We start from the raw sequence: 24,607 nt of genomic DNA on the forward strand, positions 1-24,607 counted from the left end.
GATTTTTCGTTTATTGAGGTAACGGTAACTCGTACAAAAAAAACTTTATATGAGACAAATATAGATAATTAATAGTTCTTTAAATTTTATAACAACAATTTTTTGATAAAAGTAAAAAAAAAAGTTATGGTGAATATAAAAAAAAAGTGAGCATAGTGTTTTACGAAATTTATTATAATTCCTAAATGGTAGGTTTTAGAGTAAAATTTACTGAACATATTTTGTGGGAAATAAAATTTACTACAACTTTGTCTCATAACATTTTTGTCTAACACCAAAACTAGCCGAACTGCAAGCGATACTCGCAAAACTGTTCAAAACAAAATGGCGGCCAAAGTCGTCCCGATATTTTTGTGGAAAATGGAGGGTTTTGCTTCTGAACTAGTGTACTTTCATATTTTGAGTTCGAATTGCAGTTGCGAATTATTTCTCAGACCTCCATACAACCAAATCTAAAATGACTGGACTATTAAGAAGTAATATATTAAGTATTTTTACTTGCGATATATGAAGGTGCTATAGGGCAAGTTTAGGATTCGTAAAAAAAATTTAACTCGAGATAACAATTTTACATGACATTGCGATGATGGAGAATGCTAAAAAAGTGGGTCCGGCAATTCTGTCTGCCCGTCGAGTTACATTGTAAATTACTGGAGCGATTTTCTTCAAACTTGGTAGTAAACGGTTTTGGGTAGGTAATTCTATAGAGGAGGAATTGAAATTTTAGTTTTTTGGACCAAAACAAACGCTACCTACTAGCGGAAATAGATTTTGTATTTTTTTTTTTTAACTAAAATTTTTGTGCGTAGTATACATATTACACATAAAAGCCAACTTTTGAAATTAAAAAATATTTTTTGAACCGTTATTTAACCCGATGGAACGGCTTTTTTGATTTATGAATTTCACGTAAATGACATTGCCGATTTCAATTAGATTTTTAAAAAATATTTCAAATTTTTTTTTAAAGCAGTCTGATGAAATTTCGTTTTTATGCGTTAAATAATATTTAATAAAAATACGTACCAACTTATTTGTTGAAAAATATTTGAAAATGTTTGTGTATCGTTTTCGTTTCAAGTTGACTTTTCGGACACCCTGTGTATTTTTTTTTTTAAATGGACTAAAAGCCATTAAAAGCTATAGGTATTAAATCAAGAATTCAAATGGCATACTATGTTTTGTGTAAAAGATTGTTTAAAACGGTGTTTAATTAATTATAAAAACAGATTTTAATTTTTTTTTTTACATTACAAAATCAAATTATATATTTTTCCTAATTTTTTTTTGTAAAATACTTTAATATTTGAGTTACTTTTGCCATGAGAGCAAGTACGTGCGTTGAAAAACATTTTTTTAACACAATAAATTTAGAGAAGATTTAGCTTGCACTGAAATAAATAAATAAATAATTAAATCTCTAATTAGAGATGAATGGAGGTCATTTCGAAATCACGATGTAAATAAAATGATTCGACTAAATTTTGGTACTCCAGAATGAAAAGAACAATATCTTCTGTATGGAAAAATTCGTGTTAAAAAATATGAGAGAAATTTAATTTTTGTAAAAAAAAAAATGTTTTGGAAGTTTTATTTTTAAATCTACAGATATTACTGAAGTTTCTATCATAAGTATTAACGAAGAAATTAACATTAACATGAGTAAAGACATACCAAAGTAAACATACCTGGCAAAAGGCTATCAAATTCTCAAATAGAGAGTTACTGTTGAGCAATTTTTTTCTTACAATATACCCAAGAATCATTCCCCAAAATACACTTATTTGATTCCGGGACACCCTGTATATTGTTTCCTTTTTTATTATCCATTGAATTTCTTTTTTTGAATAAAATTTTTTTATTTATCTTATGCATTTTTTCTACTAAATATTGAAAATATTATGGATATTGTATTCCCCTTAAATATTCAGAATGTGTGTTTAAAATCTATTTTCTCAAAAATTCAAAACAATTTATAAAGTAAATTATGAGTACAGTTTGTATACCAACTTTTGGCAAACAATCTAATATTATTCATTTAACTTCATGAATTCTGGGAAAATCTGTTTAATCTTTTTGAACTGAGATCCGTTGGGAATTTTTCTCATTCACCCCTTTTTCTGGAAACATTTTTCTAACAACACAAAGAACATCCTCCAATGTAATTTTCTTCAAGTTAATTTATATCGATTTTTTTAAAGCTCACGACGGATGTAACACAAAAGCTGCTTTTTTCCTTCTCTATATCGAGTATTTTTAATTAATATCATGGTTGATTAAATTACTTCGAGAATTAACAAAAATTATGAATAATGCTTTCTCGTACCTACTTTAGCTCTTATTCAACCTCATTAAATGTCTACTCTGTTAACTTTGAGATTTTTTTCTTAATCTTAAAAGAGCCTCTCACATATTATACCCATAAAAACTAAATTTCTGAAAAAGGAATACACTTGAATTCATAAATTCAATTAAATAGATAATTAAGTGTGTCTTGAAAAAAATACTTTATATTCAAATAACCTTGTTCCAAAAAAATGTCAAACAGACTATGTATACAACAGAAGAAAAAAAAATCCTATTTTATAGTCAGGTTTTATCACAAGGATTCTTTTTTTTTTTTATTAGGTATTTGATTATTAAATTATTATTTTGTCTCTTGATATCACATTGAGTTTCATTGTTGGAACAGATGTTTCCCATAGCTGCCATTAAGGTTTGCTCAAATTTTATATATTTTGTCCGTCCTTCTTTTGGTATTCACCGCATCTGGTGCCGAAATGTTTTCATTCCACATTAAAAAAAATTATCACGTAACAATTCACGCAATAATAAGTTCCCTAAGGCATCATCATCATCTTGGTTTATAAGGACTATAGATTCTGGAATGTGTATACACAAATTTGTGGTTTTATATAGATGTGTTCTGTTTGCAAATAATAAAACCTATATTTTCGTATAGATATAATTGATGATAGAATCCAAAAACAAACTTAGCCTTAATGAGTACCAATCATATATAAGTTTTTTTTTTTCTTACCTAATCTACTTCTCCAAGTTCTAATAATTAGGATTAATATTTTTATATCAGCTCAAATCATCAATCTTTTTTTCTTCAGAGTTCTGAATAGTTACGTTGATGATAATAAGATGTCGATTTTGAAATCCAATCAAAAGTGTTGCTGACCGGAAAATAAATTACCCAGCGAAGTAATTTATTAGATATGTTTGCTCTGTGTGGCAAGAATGACAGGAATGTAGCAAGAAATATCAATGAATGTAGTTAAGTTTTATCAGTATAAGGAAAAAGGTTGGGAAATATGGAATTTTTTTGCGTGTTACAATGACATGATAAGTTATAAGTATAAGTTAAAAACTTAATCCCGAAAAATTTTACTTTTTAAGTCTCGATTTTATAATAGGGTTTTAGTTTTTGAACTTCTAGGCTATTGATTATGTAGTTTAGAAAGGAACTAAGACGTTCACGGGTTTTTATTGCAGGAATCGTTCAATGGGTTATAAAAGAAGATAAAACCGCGGAGTGCTATTAAATGAGAGGGTGGAAACTGAAGATAGGGGTGCAAAAGCCCCCTTTTTGGTTTTTTCAATATACCTCGTAAACCAAGCAAAATTTTGATATATTGCACATAAAACTTTTTGTAGAGAATTAAATTTCCTATTGGAATAATGTTTTTTTAAAAATTGAAAAAAAATTTCCATACCAAAATAGTCGAAACAATCATAAAAAAAATATCAAAAAAATCGATTTTTTGAGTTTTTTTGCTTTTTTACCTGTCCATTTTTTTTTTGGGTTGAGATAGACATAAACATTGCTCCAAAGAAAAAAAGAAGATTAAATTTCCTTCAAAATGCTGTACTCACTAAATTTTTTCATTGAAAATTGACCGAAGTATGGCCATTTTAATCTATCTTTTTTTCGCATTTTTAGTTTAACTCAGTAAAACAGAAACATTTGAGGGGAAAGTATGATTACTTAAGCACCAAGAACTGATAATGAGATTTTGTAGATGGGTTAAATACAATCATTGTTTACTATGGGAGGGAGAGTCAATGTCCCACCGTTTTGGAGGGAGGGGCAATTTTCTAAAAAAAATACTTAAAATTAAAAAAAATTATTAAAAAACAACGGTAACACTTACAGTTTTGATTGATACTTTTTTCAAAAGCTAGAATTATAAACTTAATATTAATTTTAAAATGAAGTTATTTTAATCAAATGTTTTTGAAATAAACGAGTGATTCCGATAAAGAAAGTATTTTGTCTATTTTTCAATTTTCTCAAAAAGTAGAAGGCATATAGGAACATTATGATTTTCATGATTTGATAAGAAATCAATTAAGGCAGTTTACTTTGTCGATCAATTTCGTATTGAGGTCCACAGTCTTTGTGAAAATTGTACTCAATGTATTTTTAAACTTTTTTTTCACTAGTTTTGACTTTGAAATCGGGTATTTCAAAAACAATTGATTAAAATAACTTAATTTTAAAATTAATATTAAGTTTATAATTCTAGCTTTTGAAAAAAGTATCAATCAAAACTGTAAGTGTTGCCGTTGTTTTTTAATGTTTGTGTCTATCTCAACCCAAAAAAAATGTACAAGTAAAAAAGCAAAAAAACTCAAAAAATCGATTTTTTTGATACTTTTTTTACGATTGTTTCGACTATTTTGGTATGGAAATTTTTTTTCAATTTTTAAAAAAACATTATTCCAATAGGAAATTTAATTCTCTACAAAAAATTTTATGTGCAATATATCAAAATTTTGCTTGGTTTACGAGGTATATTGAAAAAACCAAAAAGGGGGCTTTTGCACAACTATCTTCAGTTTCCACCCTCTCATTTAATAGCATTCCGCGATTTTATCTTCTTTTATAACCCATTGAACGATTCCTGCAATAAAAACCCGTGAACGTCTTAGTTCCTTATTACCCTGTTTTTTTCGACATAATCAATAGCCTATTATTTTATAATTCAAATTTCAAATATTTTGGAATTCTTATGAATTTGAAGAGTCGTTGTACATACAAAAAAAATAGAAGATTTTCTTTTTCATTCTAAAGAGCACCATCTTCAATTTAATTTGATGTCAAGTAGCTTATAATCAGCAGAAAAGCAAGACGTTTCCCATGATTCCTAATTTGTCAAATTACGATAAGTATTTTAGAGGCTATGATGGAGCAGTAACTAAAGTAAGATGTGCAGCTGGAGTCACCGAAGAATTCGAAATCACAGTAGGTGTACACCAGGGAAGCGTCTTGAGTCCTCTGCTCTTTATTACCGTTCTTGATTACCTGCTTGAAGGCAAAGTGACGGACCCAAAAGTGCATCAGTTATTCTTTGCTGACGATGGAGCCATCATAAGTGAAGACCCGATATCCCTGCAACGAGCACTTGATGTATGGGTGGATGTTCTAGAAGGTAGTGGGTACCGCATAAGCGCGAAAAAGACAGAATACCTATGCTGCCCATTTTCTGATCCACACAGGCCTATTCCTGACATTTATTTGAATGGTGTAGTGCTTCCCAAGTGTGAAAAGTTTAAATATCTGGGGTCTATGATAAATAACGAAGGTACTTGTGATGACGATATCAATCATCGCGTAAGCGTAGGGTGGATGAAGTGGCGGGAAAATTCTGCCATCTTCTGTGATCGAAAAATGCCCCCTAAGCTGAAAGGAAGACTCTACACCGCAGTTGTGCGTCCAGCACTCACATACGGTTCACAATGTTGGACAATGTACAAAAAGTATGAGAGTAAGTTAACGGCAGCTGAGATGAAGATGCTTCGTATGACAGCAGGAGTAACAAAGCTTGATAGAATTAGAAGTACGAAGATCCGAGGAAGCCTTCATGTTAAAAATACCATCTCCCAAAAAATTGAACACGACCGACTCAGTTGGTATTGCCATGTTCAAAGGAGAGATCCTGAGAACCCCGTCAAAAAAGCAATATCATATAACGTTCCAACACGAAATAAAAAGAAAGGTAGGCCTAAAAACTCCTGGTACAAGCAAATGCAAAAACACCAGCATTCAGTTGGCCTCAGAAACGGAACAATACAAAACCGGGAGGCTTGCCGCCGATTTCTGAGGTCAAACCGGCGAACCCCACAGGCGGATCACTAGTGTGAAGCAGTAACGTGGGAAGGTTATGATCCCCTCGACATCGAGATCATAACAGCGCCGAGAAAAAGGAAGAAGAAGAAGGTAGGTACTGTTAATAATGATTTTCGGAAAAAATTCATTAGAAGTTGAACTTGTTTAAAAACTAACATATGATTTTTTTAAATTTAATTATTGGATTGGATTTTTGAGAAAATCAAACTTTTCCAAAATCGGTACACGGAAGGTACCGTTATTTGGTCCAAAAAAGTTATATACACTTACTTAAAAACTTAGTATCTACTACATAATTTTCGCAGTATTTTTTCCTATCAGGTAAGAAAGTAAAAAGTTCCACAAACTTCCACCAATTATTTGTTTTATGATGCTTTAACCATTTATGCTAATGATACTTAATAGCTCCGAAATCTTAGCATTCCATATGTAAAATTTTGACATTTATTGAATGGTCATCAAAGGTGAACTGGTGTAATTGTTTGGTCAGATATAAATTTGTTTTATTTTTTGTTTGGGTCCTAACTGCTGGTTACTATGGCGTATGTGCAACTTTTTTTATTTTGAAATACATATCTTATTGGTTAAAAAAAATTATAAAATACGGCAAGTAATTTTTGTATATATTACACGGTGCGACACTGAAAATACACCCGACAAACAAAAAACCATTTTTACAGACTTTATGAGGTAATCTATCCATATCTCAGACCTCAGTCATTTTTTTTAACAATTCTCAATATGTTATATGTTTTTGGAAAGAGGGTTAATTATATGACTTTGAATTAAATATAAATTTTAATTATACAAACTACGCTTATTTGTGAAAAAATGTATGTTCTTTAATTTTTTGGCATTAAACGTGTTAAAAGCGATTTTTGAAAAAGTCTGAAAAAAAATGATTATCTTTTCCAAGCTAAATCTCTAAAATTATAACAATTAAAAATCTGAAAAATGTTCACATGATTGCTACACTTATAAAGTTTGAGTCTGTATAGGGCTGCCAGATATATTTTGACGAAACTAGTAATCGAGATGCAAAATCCCGGACTTTTCCGGACAAATAAGGACAAAAAAAAGAGTACAAAACTAGGACAAAAAAATGCATAATTTTATAAAAAAAAACCGAACAATCCTATTAAAATTTAACTAAAAATCACATTTTTAGTATTATAATAAACATTTGAGCTATAATACTACAAAAGTTGTAATGCAATTCCAGTTTAAAAAAATTTTAAAATTCCATTGAAAACCAATTGCGCAAAATTTTTAACGATTTAGTTAAATGCAAATAGAATTTTTAGTAAGTTACTAAGTTAAGAAATGGTCTTTTTGACTTAGCAACTTACTTAAGTGGCTTTAGATTTTCCTTAATCGTTTAAAATTTTGTTATATTCTATATTTTTGAGTTTTGATTATATTGGAACAGAATTGAGCAGATAATAAACCAAAATAAAAACGCCTCGCTTTTAATGAACTCGATTCGTTTTTATAAATAATAAGGGCCAATTTTTCAATAGTCAGATAAACCTCAGTTAGAGCGTATTCCTAGGAATAAAAGTTTTTTTAATATTGACATTTATTCCTATGATGGTCTAACTGACGATTGAAAAATCAGGGCTAAATGAATTTAGATTAGCATACAATTACTGAGATACTTAAAGGCTAGAAAAAGAGTACAATCCCGGACAATTGATAGAAACTATCCCGGACGTCCCCCACACAGGGAAAACCCGGACGCATGGCAACCCTAAGTCTGTTAAGACTATACGAACAGCCTACATTATGTTACTTATTTAAATTTTTTTATTTTGTAGCACAGTGTTATTTAACTTTTTAAGAAACTTTTTCATTCAAAAATACCAAGATATTTTTAAGAGAAATGGATGGATTTGAAACTAGCACCGAAGCACCCTGTGAAGAATATCCAATACCTGTAGTGTCTGTGTAATAAATACGAACCAAGAGTTTTATGTGTCTTGCAGACACAAAATTCATTCATAGGCCAGATTACACAAAAGCACTTAAGATTACAACACAACATGTACTAAGAGGGAGAAACAAAAAATCTAATTGTTTGCAATAGAACATTTTATAAGAGAGCAAGTGTCTTTTTTTTTATATTCCTGATTGGTACATTTTTCAAAATTTAAAAACTTATATACAAAAGTAAATGAACATTGTGTACCTATTCAGTTGAAAAGAAGTGTAGGTACTTACTTCAAAATAAACTTTTCCAAAAGTGTTGTAGGGAGAAGATTGAGGAAGAGGATAAGCTCCAGCAGGTAATTGAGTTGGCCTATGTATGTGTAGGTGTGTAACCCAGTTTATTTTGCTTTTACTTTATACCAGAGTGTATCTCTTGCACGTTTTTAGATGAAGGTACATATATAAGAGTTTGGATCATCAGACTTACTTCCTGGAAAATTAAAAACATACCTACATTAAAAGCCACAACCTTGAAAACATGGTACACCTTAACCTACATTAGTTTTCCTATGATTTTAAATTTCATGTCAATTATAGAATGTAACCTCCTGACCGATAATTGTATCTACAACTACATCTTACATACCTCCTTACATGCGTAGCTATCTATATCCATTTAAAAAAAAAGAATAAATTAACTAATTGTATGTTTCTACATAGGATTTCCAGTAAGACTATAGAACAAATCTTTATCCATGAAGTTTCATGAAACAATTTGCATTTCAGTTGTGACAATGTTTTGAACATTTGTGTTCGTTCTCGTGTTCATCATAAAATCCTGCGAAAGACGTGTCAACGTATATTTTTTTTTGTCTACTTTTTTTGTAAACTGAATTTACAAGGTCCTTGAAGCTTTTCCATGGAAGTAGCAAAAAAAAAAGGATTTCCATGAAAATCATTTATCTTGCCTGTAAACGTCATAACGGCACTCAGGTGAGTGCATCTGACAATGCAAAAGGCGATGTCATTTTTATGCTGACATTTCCACATCATGTAACTTGATAGGTTGGATACGAAAGGGTATCAAGATTTTTTTTTTTTTGTTCTTTAGGATTTGTAAATATAATCGAACTCGAGATAACAGTGAGATGTCACATTTATAAATGACAGTCCGATAAAATCAATGGTATAAAAGGTACCCTTACGATATTTATTAAAAATGTTGTCTTTGCCATGTAAATTACGAATGAAATGAGTTTTACATTTATTTTTCATGTGTAAGAATGTTTTGAAAACCTAATTAATAATATTGGTACCCCATTGAAATTAAGCAATTTTGTTATTTTTGAGATTGGAAACAATATTCTAAATTGTCTATTAGAATATCATGGTTAAAAGGTGTGGTTTTTTTGAGTGAAACAAAAATTGATGTGCAACCCTAATGAAATTTGGTAAATACTTTACATTTGACATAGAAATCAAGAATAAAGAGATTTCATTAAAAAAAAACTGGGTAAAAGAGTGTTTTTTTTTTTTCAAGTTACAGTAAAATCTGTAATTGGTCCCAAAAAGCCAATGATTCATTTTATTTTTTGTTCCGATTTCAAATTGAACGTTTATAATTAAGTTCTTTGACTTTATATAAGAATCATTGACTTTTTAGGACCAGTTAAAGATTTTACTGTCGCATAAAAAAAACAACCTTTCACAAAAATTTGTTTTTGTGCATATATTCATTTTTGACCCCATTGTCATGTTAAGGTTTCTGAAATTCCTCACTTTACTGTGACAGTTCTCTCCTGGGCGCCATTTTAATGAAGTTGACAAATTTTGCTTTTTAAGAAATATGAACAGCCAGTCAGAAAGATTGTTAAATTAATATCTTTTACCTCCTTCAGTTGTAAAATAAAAAAAAGGTACATCCTTGTATATTAGGGTGTCCGTTATTTCCCAAAGTGATGTTTTCGGGGGAGACACCCTCTAGATCGAAAGTTTAGGCCTAAATAAATGGAATTTAGCAAAAAAAAAAAATTTTGGAGGTCATTGACCCGTGCCTCTAGGGTCATACTTTCCCCATACAAATTTGTATGGGAAATTTTTAACTCATACATACAATTTTTTTTCTCCAGTTAAATCATATTTTTTTGAAATGTTTGATAATTCTGGTTAGAAAACAGTTACTTTTAAAGATCACATTAAAAATTTTCCGTTAAAAATTTGTTTTTATATTTTATTTCGGTTTTTGAAATTATTAGCCTGTTTTTTTTTCGTAGTTTTTGCTTTTACGTTTTATTTTATTATTCTTAAAGTACACCTGCTATCACACAATTTTTGATGCAGTTTTATTGGTTTTTAATTCTTTTCAAATATTGCATTCAAAAATCTGTGTATAAATCAAAAATTTTAATTTTTTACAATTTTTATTTGAAATTTTTGCCGTTTTTATACTAAAAAAGATTTGTTTATAATATTGTTATTGAATTTTGTTTAACATTTTTCCAGTTCAATTCTCATATCACTTTGCCAGGTTCCCCAATTTCACATTATTCGATGTCAAAGGACTCAAAGAATTTTATTTGCAAAGTTAATTTTCAATTAAAAAATTACATTTAAAATCCTTTTATTTGATTACTTGATACCAAATTCATTTCCCCTGAAGCTGATTTAAATTTCAAACGAAATTGAACAATTTTACTGATAAATTTATATATTAATATTCATTGTTTTCTTGATTATTATAAACGACCACGAGGGAAAAAAAAACTTCAACTTTATTTTATTTTGACTTCTCCTGATTTAACTGCCCTCTTAGGAGGAAACCCTTTTCACCGGAAAAGCGTGGGAATATCAGCCGAAATTTAATAAAATTTACATTCGTGAGCGAAAGAAAAAAACCAACATATATGTGTGTTGGCAATTTGAATTCTGAATCCTTTTTTTTTTTTTAAGAATCTTTTTTTTTAAACCATGTGGCTGTGGTCGAATGAAATAAAAATTAATATGTCATTGTGCGAACTGCATTAATATGTTATATTTTCATTGTTTTAACCATCTGTCTGAACAATGGACTTCTTTATGTTCACACTTAAGCTCTTCACATTCGCTTTGCTATTTACACTTACAGTTACAATATCAACCTTTTTGTTCGCTTTTTTTGTCATTGTCATTAAGTACCCTGAAGGAACAAAAAAAACTTTGGAGTGGAGGACACCCCCAAATAAAATTTTAGTAATAAATTAAACTTCGTTTTCGCGGCAAAAGCAATATAAATTGTAAGTGTAAATATCAAAGAGAATGTGAAGAGCTAATGTGTGAAAAAAAAAAATTCATTGTTCACACATATTAATGCAATTCGCACAATGGCATTGGTTTTATTAATTTTTGTATATTTTCGATCACACACAGACACAGACAGTAGTGAACGTTTGTAAAATATCAAGACCATTGACACAAATTACAGGATTGCAATTTATAATGTTGAGTCAACGTTGTTGGCATTTTGGTATTTCCATTGTAACGGGTGTGACACAGTTACGTCATTTTTTGTTCTTGGCTTGTGTACTATTACCAAATAATGTTTTTAATAGCTTCAACATCTAATATTATTTAGTTGTTAATGTATGTTTAAAATAACATTTTTTTAACCTATCTTTCAACATCTCAAAGTCTTAAGATTAGTTGTAACGGGTGTGACGTTAGATAATCGATTCAGTCTGCTTCGGTGACTTTTAGAAGGCATATTGTAGATTTTTTAATGAAAACTCGTGTATATCTACGGTGACCATTCGTTTATTATAATAATGAACTTTTTATTATTTTAAGGGCCAATTTTTCAATAGTCAGTTAAACAGTCAGTTAGTACTTATTCCTAAGGATAGAGAGAAAATCAATTTTTCAACAGGCAGATATAGCTAAGAATAAAACTATCTGCTTCTTTCAGAGACGAATAAGAATTATTCTAAGGAATAATCTCAATAAAAATATTGTGTCAGTTGTCAAAGCTATTTTGAAAGAATTTTGAAAAAAATAAAGTGGAACACAAGACAACAAAAACAATCATGAATAAAAATGACGTTTAATTTTAAATATTTTTGAATTTGACAATTTTTTTTTGTTATTCTGTAGAATAAATTATTCTTGATTGAAAAATTCAATGTTTTTATCTGATTGTTTATGAACCTAATAACTTTATTCGTCGAACAGGTAACTGACTGTTTATTAGAAGATTGAAAAATTGGCTCTAAGTAAATGTTCATCAGAATTATTTTGTATTTAAAAACATACAAATGTTCATTGTTCTAATAGCTGAATTAATAAAACAAAATGTAATTTTATAAAAATTTGTAACGGGTGTGACATATTTTTGAAACGAGTGTGACACTAAGAAAATATATATTTATGAAATTTATAAAGCCTGAACTACATCAAAACACAAAGTCAAAAAAGTACAAAAAAGTAAAAAAAGCTCAAAATATAAAAAACACATGTATATTTACCTGACATCTATTGGAAAAAAATGAACTAAAAAAGCTCTTTTGTTTTTGAAGTTTTGAAATTTCAAAAAAAAAATAAAATTGAAAAATAAACAAATTACAGTCAACTCCATATAAGTCGAATTGTCACACTACACGAAAATTAGTTCGAATTAGAGGGAAATTCGACTAAGAGGAATCTATTTAATCTTTTTTCTGCAGGCGGTTTCATTAAACACGTTAAAAAATTTGAGTTAGAGGAAAATTTAACCTAAAGGAAGTACGACTTATAGGGAATCGACTGTATTTGAAATTTCAATTGTTTGTCAAACGAGCTTTTTTTTCGCAAAATGACAGGAACTATGTGATCGAAGAGCTACCTTACGGAAAGGATATACAATATTGTTTGAATGTATTTGTTTTTAAAACTTTGTGAAAATTGAAAGCTTGGTCTTGTTCAAGCTTTTTGAATCGAATACTTTTTTAAAATGAAAAAGAGATATACAAACAACCTACTAGGGGGAAGAAGAAAAAACATCGTGTTTACTTTTTTGTACTTTTTTGACTTTGTGTTTTGATGTAGTTCAGGCTTAATAATTAAAAATAAAAATCAAAAATTTTTAGTTTTTAGATTACCAGTAAGGTATTTAAAAAAAAATTAAGCTTATATGAAATTATTAAAGTAAAAAGTACCTATATGTATATGCATGTTAGTATTTACATGCCATCATTAACCCTCTGTAGACACACCTCATTTTTGTGACGTGATAGGCAGACGGATGCAAATTTCGAATTTGGATTCTGCTTTTTCATGTCGCTAGAACTTTTTTATGTCTCATATTTTATAGAGAATCAGAATGTGTATATGAAATTTATGTAGAATTTTCCGGGGAATTCGAATATTGTATTCACAAAATATATATTGTCACCATTATAGAGAGAACTTTTTCACATCTAAACGGTTTTCATTCACGAAAGGTTAGAAATATAAACAAAAGAAAGTCTTAATGCAAAGAAGGTTTATAATCATAACCACCCAATAGATTCCTTCAAGAATCAAGACATAACAATATTAAAAGCGGTTTACATTTTCATCTCAAATACCTACCCACGAGAATTACTATTTTGACTAAAAGCTTCAGAGTCTACTTTGAGTTTCGCAAAGAAAATTAATGACGCTCAAGTCTAAGTCATTAAGGATCACAAACTGTCGTATCTCTTCACTTTTGGTAGTTTATTGTTTGCATGCAAATACTGAATTGTAATGCCGAAATCCCCAAGTAACTTACGTACTAAATCACAGAGAAGGCATATTTTAACCTTGACAAAGATTTTCAAAACTACACAAAATCCTGAAAGTTTCTAGGGATGTTTACGCTTAATAAATGATTATCATTAGGTACTAATTTAATATTTTAGATGTGTCACATTCTCAAAATTTAATGCTTTCCAGTACCTACTCGCTGTCAAAGGCTTAATGTTGTCTCATTTAATAGCTTTTTCATGGAAACTCAAATTTTTGTAAGACTTTTCCTACATTCACATTTCAAAATCGTGTTAAACATAAAGTAGGATAGGTACGTTATTTATTTTAACAAGCAGATAGGTAACGAAAGTTGCACATTTGTTAGTCTTCAAACACACAAAAATACGCTTAAAATTTTAAAGGAATTCAAAATGAGGTACAAATGTAAAAAGATGTGCGTTAATTTTTAGGGGGAGTTTAAACTTCTATTTGTCAATATTTTGAGTTTGAAAATATTTTTTTAAAACTACTATTCATCAAAAAAAAAAAAAATATTGTTATCCTCATGTAACTTGGCAATAATTTTGCTTTTGGAATTAAAATCAAAAGAGTATAAAAAATTGGGTGGAAGAAAAAGAGCAAGGGTGTTGAAACTCAAGGGTGCTTATTTTTTAAATTCAAGAGGTAAAAATGAGGAGTGACTTTTCAAAAGGGCATAAAATCACTTTTAACTTCTTTCAAACTAAGTATGCAGTTCTATTATCCACATCACAAAGCTTAGTTTGACCAGTTCAAGTTAAATGAAAACAGCAAATTGATCCCACAAATCGGCTTCTGAAAAACGTTGAAAACTGAAAATCGTATGAAAAATCGCAAGTTTGGTTTTAGTTTTTTTTTTCGATTATCTGAGAAATGACAAAAACCGTTTTTATACCCTTTTGAAAAGTCACACCTCAAAATATAACCGAGACCCATGTGAAAAACATGATAAAATACACTGCTTATGAGATTCGCGATGAAGGTTTTAGATAAAACAGGTACAAGGGATCCATTGAATTCTTCAAAATATTTTTGGTAGGGGGAATTTTTTCACGAAAGAAGTTTCGCGATAAGTCTAATAAAATCAATGAATTAAAATAAATTTGGTACCCTAAAAAAATTTACTAAAAATGTTTTCTTTGACATGGGAATTCCGAAAAAATAAAAAAAGCAATTAAATTATAGATTTTGTGTACATTGACGGTGCCGCCCTTAGACTACATTCTATGCCACCTGCAAAAACTTATTACACTCTCTGGCACTGTCGTTATTAATGCATGAACAAATGACATACCTTTAAAAAAGACGTGTTTTGTCTTCTTAGAAATAGGGACATATAAGAACCTTATTTAAACCAAAATTAACTCAACATGTAGATGGGAAACGCTGCAATAAGGTTGCACATTTGGAGGAATTCAGAAAATGAAATTATAATAAGTTTTGAGAAAATGCAAACATGTGTGTCGTTAATTCTATATGCCACCTCAAGAAGAATTCATCTAACATCTTTTCTTTTAAAATTATTTTAAAGTACCTACCTACCTACCTATAAAGTGACACGTGGGAACGTGGGTTGTTGAAAATATATAAATACTCGCACACGACACACATGGCAAAAATTCCTACTCATCGATTTTCCCATTTATGCACAAACACAGTAATTCCTGGAACACATTTCATTTTTCAGTTGTTTTCACCTTGGTGATATATTTACATGTTGTTAGCAAATAAAGAAAACCAAAGGTATGTACATAACATAGTAACCTACACCGATAAAGAAAGAAAATTCAAGTTAAAAGGAGTTCAATATTTCTTTTTACCATTCCAAAAAACCGTAGTTTACTCATTCATGTGTTGGTCCATTGAATCAAAAGAAGCCAGATTGTGTTGCCAAAGGGTCAAGTCAAAAGAAGTCACTCGTGGTTGTGATCTAAAATGCATCGAATGAAGTGGATTTTCGAAAAACAGAAAAGGAGAACTTAAGGGCAGTTTGCCAGGATATCATCGATTTAATTTGCTTTTCAACAAGAAACACATCATAATACAAATAAAGCACTTCTACTGGGACATGAGGCCTTTGTAGGTATTTTAAAGTCTTTTCAAGGTAATCCATCTATGTAAACTTGAGTTGTTCTTGTTAATGGAAATTTCGGGTTTAAACATCAGGATGCATTTCCAAAGGCATTTTAATAGAATTTTCTCTGAATTTTATGTGAAATACAAACAATGTATCTTTAAAACATTTTTTTTAAACATTATTTGTTAACTATTATTTTCAGTGAAGCTTAAAGGGCATGACGGAATCAGAAGTAATGAGGAGTTCTGATTTTCTGAATAAATAGTTATCATACTATATTGAATAATTACACTGGCCAACAAGGTTTTTGCCACAAAAACCAAAATATACTTTTCTAGTAGTTTTTGGGGTGCTAAATCCGAATCTGAAGTCAAAAAATTTTATTGGCCTTCGTTTTTGAAATATTACGGTTAGAAAATGTCAAAAAACGTAATTTTGGCTGTTTTCGAGGTTATGTTTTTATGTGGTGTAATTCATTATGAATAAATTTGTAACGGTGAATATGAGAGTATTTTTATTCTTTCAAAAAATGTTTAAATCTTTCCGATATCTCTTTTATTGCCCGAGATATTTAAAATTTAAGACTCAGAAACAGCGCTGGCCAAACAAATTAAACTTTTTTTTTGCCACAAGAACCAAAATATATTTTTCAAAAGGTTTTTGCGTTGCTGAACTCGAATCCGCAATCAGAAAAATTCTATTGGCCTGCGTTCTTGAAATATTACCGTTATAAAATGTAAGAAAAAGGTTTTTTTATAACGGTTATATTTCAAGAACGGAAGCTAATAGAATTTTTCTGATTGCGGAGTCAAGTTTAGCGACCACAAAACCTCTAGAAAAGTAAATATACTTCTTGTGGCAAACATTTTATGACCAGAGACTTAAACTTTAGATTAAATTTAGTTTCTCTTTGGCTTACTAACTGAAACTTAAGATATCTCGAGCAATTAAAGAGATATCGGGAAAATTTAAACAGTTTTTGAAAGAAGAATACCTATCTGTTCTCATAATCCGGTACAATAAACCGGTACAAATTCGTTTATAATGAACTCCACATATAAACAGAAGCTCGAAACAGCCAAAATGACGTTTTTTAGCATTTTATAAGGGTAATATCTCAAAAACGGAGACCAATCAATTCTGACTTCAGATTCGAGTTCAGCACATCAAAAACCTTTAGAAAAGTATATCTTGGTTCTTGTGGCAAAAAAAAGTTTGATTTTTTTGACCAGTGGCATCAATAAACCCTTGCGAAGCTGCAATAAAAAGCGTTGAAGAAATATATAAAAAATTAGAAGTAGAGTAGAGCGAATAACATAAGCTGCCTATCAATATGGGAAAATTGAAAAAAGCTGAAGATGTATGGCTTTACGGTTTTTTTTAAACGAAATCCGGAGCTCTTTCTACGAAAGCTCAAAAAATGTGAGCTTAGCTACACTTAGACAGACCTTTAAAAACTAAGTTTCAAATGAACCTTCTCTCCTACTAAATTAATCAAATTTTTTTGTTTTCTCTTTCTTCCAGGAACATCTTTTTGAGCAATAAATAATACAAGGCTAAAAATAAATGCATTAGAGTAATAAATGATTAAAGCACCCTTTCTGTACAGCATTCTGACCTGTGAGCTGTGACCAACAGACAGCAGACAGAATTCTAGACTGCTAATTTGATCATAATGATGAAGAAATTAAGTCAGCAAAGTCAACAAAAGTCAACAAAAAGCTTCTTCTAACAGTTTACGTCTATACTTTTTCGATATGAATGGTTGACCATTTCTAAGACAGCCATAAAGGAACTACACAAAGTACAAATGCTTAAGAGAAAAATCGTAACCGACTGCGGCATAAATAAGCAATTTATCGATTGTACAAGGAAACGAAAATCATGACGTTGCAATCAGCAATGAAACTTGTTGGAAGTATCGATTACCACACCAATAACCTGATCAGAAGGATAGCAAACCATCAACTGGATTCTGAACCTAGGCACCTTTGTGATTTGCATATCCTGGATGAGCACATAATCACAACAGACAACGGGAAAGAATTTTACTTTTAAGTTTTTTCATAAACATAAACAAAATTATTGGAAGGAACCACTAAACCGCTCGTTATTTTTTTACTTTAACAATGTTTTTTCTACTTGTACATGTTTTCTCCGAAAAAAAAAACTCCAATCATTTTCGTTGCTAGAACGTACGAGTTAAAAACTTGTATGTTTGTAAGCGTACATCTTTTGCCATAAATTTATACATATATTAATTTATGTCAAAATCGTAAAAAATAAATTATGTAAAACTCTGCTCTGAAAGTTAAAAGAGGTGAACACCACTGTCAAAGTTAGATAAACAAGTCACATATACCACCACAAATAAGTTTTATATGATACTTATGAAAGTTTTTGCATATTTTCACAAGAATTTCCGTGTTTGTTTTGTTGTTACTCAAAAACTTTTTATATAAAAAACTTTGTAGTTTTCAATTAATAAATGCAACCACGTACCTTTACTCCAAAAAACTTGATAACAAGAAAAAGAAAACATATATCCAAAGTAAAAGACATTGTTTACCGTCTCTCTCTCTCTTTATAAGGTTTTGTTAACCAAGGAACGGAAGGTAATATCACTTTCGAAACCATACAATGGTTTTGTCAAGCAAAACCCAAGAAATAACCAGACTTTGAAGAAAATATAAGGTAAACACACTATATAGCGTACCTATACTTTACTCCTTATCCTTACGACACCAAGACACATCAAGGACACTTTTTAAACAAGGTAAAAGGCGAATGAAAGGTGAAAAGCAAACAAATTGATGTTTGTAAAATATAGATTAGAAAAAGGTATACCAATTACATGTCGGTACATTACATGTACGTAACCTATATCCCAGGAATGTAACGGATATGTATATGCTTTAATATTATTTAATTGATATCACCGAAGCAAAAGATGTAGGTAAGAATTTGAAGTTTACACAATGATTCCAAGAAATTTATTATGTATTTATTATCTGTTTGATGTTATTTTGTATCATTAACATTGGCATTATTTGAGTGTCAGGAGTTCTTTATTTCCGCAGAAGTTTAAAATGAAAGGCTTATCAAGTAATTTGATTATTTTTATGCTTAATTTCGAATAGAATGAGAATTTCTATTGAATTTTTTGAATCACTTGTTTCATATTTCCAGTTTTCAGTTTCTTCAGCAAAACTCATTAGCTGTGGTAGTTACTTCCACAAACAAAAAACGTCCTAATGTCATTCTATACCTAAACATTCTTTCTTTTTAATTAAAACTTTATTTTTTAATTTAAAAAAAAAACTGCCAAACTTGAATATTAGTACCTACAGGTAAAAAAAAATTGTTACCCTCATGAAATTCGGCAAAAAGTTTGCTTTTGGAATAAGAACTTGAGGTCTTGAGGATCAACAGCGGTGTCTATAATAAAATTGGTGGAAGGGTGTTTTTTTTTCGAAGATACACTAAAATCTGTAATTGGTCCCAAAAAACAAAAGATTCATTTTACTTTTTGTTTCGATGAAAAACTGAACGTTTATACTTTAGTTCTTAAACGTTATGTACGAATCATTATTTTTGCTTTCTATTACAAATGCAACGCTTTTACCAAATTTCATTAGGGTGTTACATCAATTTATGTTTCACTCAAACACCCTTTTAACAATGATATTCTAATAGACATTTTAGATTCTTGTTTCCAATCTCAGAAGTAACATAATTGATGAATTTACTTAGTTTTTCCAATAAATATAACCACATTTTCTCTACGCTTAGACTCATTTTATTCCTAATTCCCATGAAAAAGACAACATTTTTAATAAACTTCCTTATTTACTATATTGATTTTATCGGTCCTAATGAGGATATTTTATATTTATATATGCCATTAGATTCAGCATCAAGAAATACCTCATAAACACTTGTCATATCATTTATATTCCACAAACAGTTTGTTGCTGACCTTCACTCCCTCCCTCTTTTCCGCGAAAAAAAAAACACCCTTCCACAAAAAATTTGTAAAAACTTTTTTGATCCTTGGTTCTTATTCTAAAACTTTTTGCCAAGTTTCATGAGGGTAACAATTTTTATTTAATGCGTATTTTACCTGTTCTATTTCTATGCTTCAATTTAAGTTTTTTCGTTATTTAAAGCTCTGCAACAATATTAGTGTTCTGTATGGTTTTTTTTCAATAACTTCCAAATTTTCACAACATTCACCATCTCTCCAGACATTAATAACGAAATTACAATCCATTATCCAAACAATACCTACAAAATTTTAAATCCAAATTTATTCTACATTATATTATACCTGGCTGACAGGATTGGCCACCTTTAATTCTACGAAACCATAGATAATAGAAAGTAAATTTAAAGACGACAATTTTTTAATCTTTCGCAAAATTTTAATTCTGAAATAAAATTTTCTGTCTCAGTCTCATTAAACTTAATTTTCAGAAAAAAAACAAACGGTCTGAATCTGAACCAACAATAATTCGTAGTGAAGATTTTTAAATGCATACAGGTGGGTATTTTAATTGCTTTTCGTTTTATTCTTAACTTTTCTTGTGCCTTTATTGCAAGTAATTTATTTTCATCACTACCACGGTAAACTTAATCTAAAGTAACCAAACTTTTGAAAACAAGCTGTTAATTTTTTTTTTCTTTAGCAATTAAAGTTTTTTGCTTCATGAGAAATAAAATACCCTTTAGCTTAAACTTCACACAACGGACAATGACGTACCTAAATTACAAAATAGTTTTTTTTTTTCTTAGGTTTTTACAAAGTTTCAGACATTCATTTTCTTATTCTGTGCTGTTGAATGACATCAAATTTAAGGAAAAGAGGGATACATACATACCTAACTCAGAGTGAGTTTAAATTTTGGTTTAAGTTGTTATTACTTATTAAATCATGGGACCTTATTGTTTTCTGCGGGTTAAAATGATTGAGTTTTCCAATCAATATAAAAAAGGGCTTAATTCACACTATTTCACATTCTAAAAACAGCAACTGATGTTTAGTCATTTTTTTTAGCCGTTACGACTTCAATCTTGCATATGCGATAAATTTAACTCAAGATATAAGCTGTTTCAGCGGCATTGTTTTTTATAGGGCCTTACTAATAATCAAATTTAAAGCTCAGTTAAATATTTAACTGAGCTTTAAATATTTCTCCATACCAATAACCAATTTAATAGTCAGGTTAAGGGTTAACGCCACATTAATTTTATAGTTGGGAAACTGAACTATAAACGCACGGTTAAATTAAAACGCACGATTTGCACTGTCATTTGACAGCAAAAAAAAAAAACATTTGTCAAGTAAACAAGTCGTTGAGAAAAATTTAAAGTATTGGCGGCAAATTATTAAATAAGTAAACATTAAATTGTTTATAAATATTTCTCTTTTTTATTAATAAATATTCATTTCTTTCAGAATAGGCTCAAAAAGAAAACTTAAAAAGAAATAGATCTGCACATATTCATCGTCGTACTTCACGATAGATGAACTTTTTTTATGCACTTTTGGCCTTCTTGGGCTCCATTTTTTAACTTTTACAATAAAAATAAAAATATATGAAGGTATGTAGGTATTTTGTAGTTATGTTTTTGTTCATTATTACATTACATGCAAAAAAAGTCACTTCAATGATGTCATTTTGACAACAAATGTAATAGATCTGGTAATAGAAGCACAATTAGTTAAACGCGTGTTTATTTTGATTATTAGTATACACCCAATTTAACGCGACGGTAAAATTTAACCCGACGATACTTAAACGTGTGTTTAGCGATTCATTATTGGTAAGGCCCATAGACTTTTCTGTTAATTTTTTTGTTTGAGCCGATATTATTAGTTAAAAAAGGGAAAATGACAGAGCATCAGTTCTGATTTCGAACAGTGTGAATTTAGCCCTTTTTATATTAATTGTAAAACTCGCAATATTTAACTCCCCGAAAACCATACAAAGCCGTGATTTAATGCTGCCAGATTTTTGAATTCAATATTAGAACTCAAAAGGCTTTAAAACTACATACCTACTCACATTTTGGTTATACTTCGACTCACAAAATTTTCTGCGGACTCTTGGTCTATTAGAAAAAATAATTACACATACTGTTAACAGTCTTATACAGGCAATGTGTGTATTAAAATTCAAAGGTTTTCACGAGTTAAATAAATGAATTTGTGGCGTCACGAAGCTCATGAAGAAACAAACGACTGCTGACCCACGCACTCAATAATTCATGGGTGCGTGTTATTTGCCGGCCAATACAAATTATATGCCCATGACCTATTAAAATCTTCCCATCCTACCTTGTTTCCAAACTAAATAATACCAATCCACTCAAAAATTTATAACCGAATTAGCAAAGTTTTAAAAGAATCATGTATAGCTAGCTACCTAAAACAACCTTTATTCTTAAATTTATCAAAGGCCGAAACTTTTGTCAATATAACTTTGATTTCATCACGTCCTGGAGTTCTTCCTAACAGCTTATTTATATCTACACGTGTTTTTGTTGAATATCTATCTATCCCTCCTAAAAAATTCCAAACCCCAACAAAACTATGTAGACATGGTCGATATTGGCTTAAGCTTTACAAAGGACTCCTCAAATAAATCCCTCAGATTACCCTCAGGTAGGTAGGTATATATACAAAGATAAGAAACTTTATTTTTATTTCGTTTCGTCCTTTTTTCACAATTTTACTAACTCAATTTTTGAAGAGCAAAGTATAGAGAGAAAGAGAGATATGGACATAATAAAACCAATAAATATAAAACCATAATTGCACTCTTATCCTGTAGACACATCAACTTCAACATAAAACATACCTTTAACAAGATTTTGTATCTTCAATGGTGACAAAAGCGTATCCAATTAGATCTGTTTACACAGGGCAAGGACCTTTGAGTAGCACAAGCATAACAACATCGCAAAAACTCATTTCCTATACATATACATTAGCATTCGTGCTTAGAGGAGAGACAGGCCGCACATTTAAACATTTCCAAAAGAGGACACTATATCAACACAACAACTACATCAACATAAACAACAAACACCGCACGAGGACGATGACTACGACGACAACATTAAAAAAAGGGGGCGCCACAAATGCCACGTTTACACTTCATATACGTAAACGTACATAATATATCTAGAAGTTGTTTTTGTTTTATTTTTATAAAACAAAATTTTTTGCGGTCAGAACACAATTATTACGGTTTGACAGAATTGTTTTTTATTTTTTTCACAAAGGATATTTTCTAAATAGAAACTGAATTGAAAAAAAAAATATTAAATTTCATTTGCTCTTATTGTTTTATCGATTGAATATGACGAAGACGAGCAAGAAATAATGCGAAAAGTTGTTTGACTGTGTTGGAAGAAAGGATATGTATATTTAGGTATATATAAATGATTGGCACACATTTATTGAATTTCTATAAACAAGCCGGCACTTAAGGCTAGACACATCGTCAGAGTAGAAGGAGTGATTCTTATCTTTGAAACGGACACAAACGTTGTTCTGTTACCAAACAATTTAGATTCACGTCGCGAAGTGAACTAAATTCGGAATCAACACAACAATTTATATTGAAGATTTTTAGTTTAGGGAAATTTTCGTTCCTTATCTTTGTTGAATGTAAAAGGACATTTTCGAGTGAGAAATGAGTGAGTCACAAAGCGCATGCTTTGAACCTCATTTTGAGTGTAAGGTTTAATAACTTGTTGGATTTTAAAAGAAAAACAATCGTTTATTTAAAGGAAATGTTGATAACAGAGTAGTTAACATTGAAGTGTTAACCAAATGATTAGATAATATTGGCATGTTGTGGTGAGTCACCCTCAAAACAAAATACTTGCTATGAGTTTTTATGTGATGGTTATTTACTCATAAAATATTTAGACATTGAGGAAGGTGAGAAAAATTCATCTTTAACAGATTTATGGCAGTTCCAAAGAAGACTCCTAAGGCTATTTCAGTTCGTGGAAAAAAGTTGTGTGCAAAATAATTTCGGTCGAGATGGGTGTCACTCACTACAGCTTGTTGTATTAACGCCACTAGTTATTTTGTGAGACCAGTCTTTATTTTCCAAAGAAAAATGTAAAGTCAAAATTCCTGGACGATATGGTGCTAACGGATGTAAGGTTCTGATTCAAGATTTATGAACTCTAATATCTTCTTGAGCCAACTAAAATCCTTTGTTAACCACGTTCGGACTGAAAAAGAAAAGGCCGGTCTAACTAATAATAATGGATAGCCATATATTCATCACACACTAGTCTAGTCTAGAGGTTGCTCTTGTTAGCTGAAAACACCGCATTTTCATTCTAACGTTGGCTCCTCACATGGTGTAAAAAGAGAAGGTATGATCATTAGAAAAAAGTCTGTATCGAGAACTGTCAAAACTTAAGAATGGCTTCTTAAGAATGGCTTCTTAAGTCTTTGACAGCTGCCCATTGAAATTGTTGTTGTAAACAAATTTGTCTTGGAAATTGTTGTTTCTTTTGACTTTGCCAAATTAAACGTCAAAAACTTATTACTCCATTCTGTAAAATGGCGACTCTAATGATCATAAATTGTTTTCTTATACCATGGGCTTCTTTGGACCTCTAAAGACTAAATATTCGATTGAATGCGATACATCTATGAACCAACACCCTGAACG

At 30.1% G+C, this 24,607-nt stretch overlaps 1 protein-coding gene across 1 annotated transcript in view; it reads right to left on the reverse strand.

Moving 5' to 3' along the window:
* The window catches only part of LOC129916542 (serine/threonine-protein kinase 32A), a 125,250-nt gene extending 101,742 nt beyond the window's left edge, over window positions 1–23,508 (reverse strand). Inside the window, exon 1 of the mRNA XM_055996546.1 lies at window positions 22,766–23,508. The gene's annotated coding sequence lies outside the window, so the exon portion shown is untranslated. The remainder of the gene's footprint in view (window positions 1–22,765) is intronic.
* Between the last annotated feature and the right edge of the window lie 1,099 nt (window positions 23,509–24,607).

Source organism: Episyrphus balteatus, chromosome 3 (assembly GCF_945859705.1).
Source record: "Episyrphus balteatus chromosome 3, idEpiBalt1.1, whole genome shotgun sequence".
Taxonomy (NCBI): domain Eukaryota; kingdom Metazoa; phylum Arthropoda; class Insecta; order Diptera; family Syrphidae; genus Episyrphus; species Episyrphus balteatus.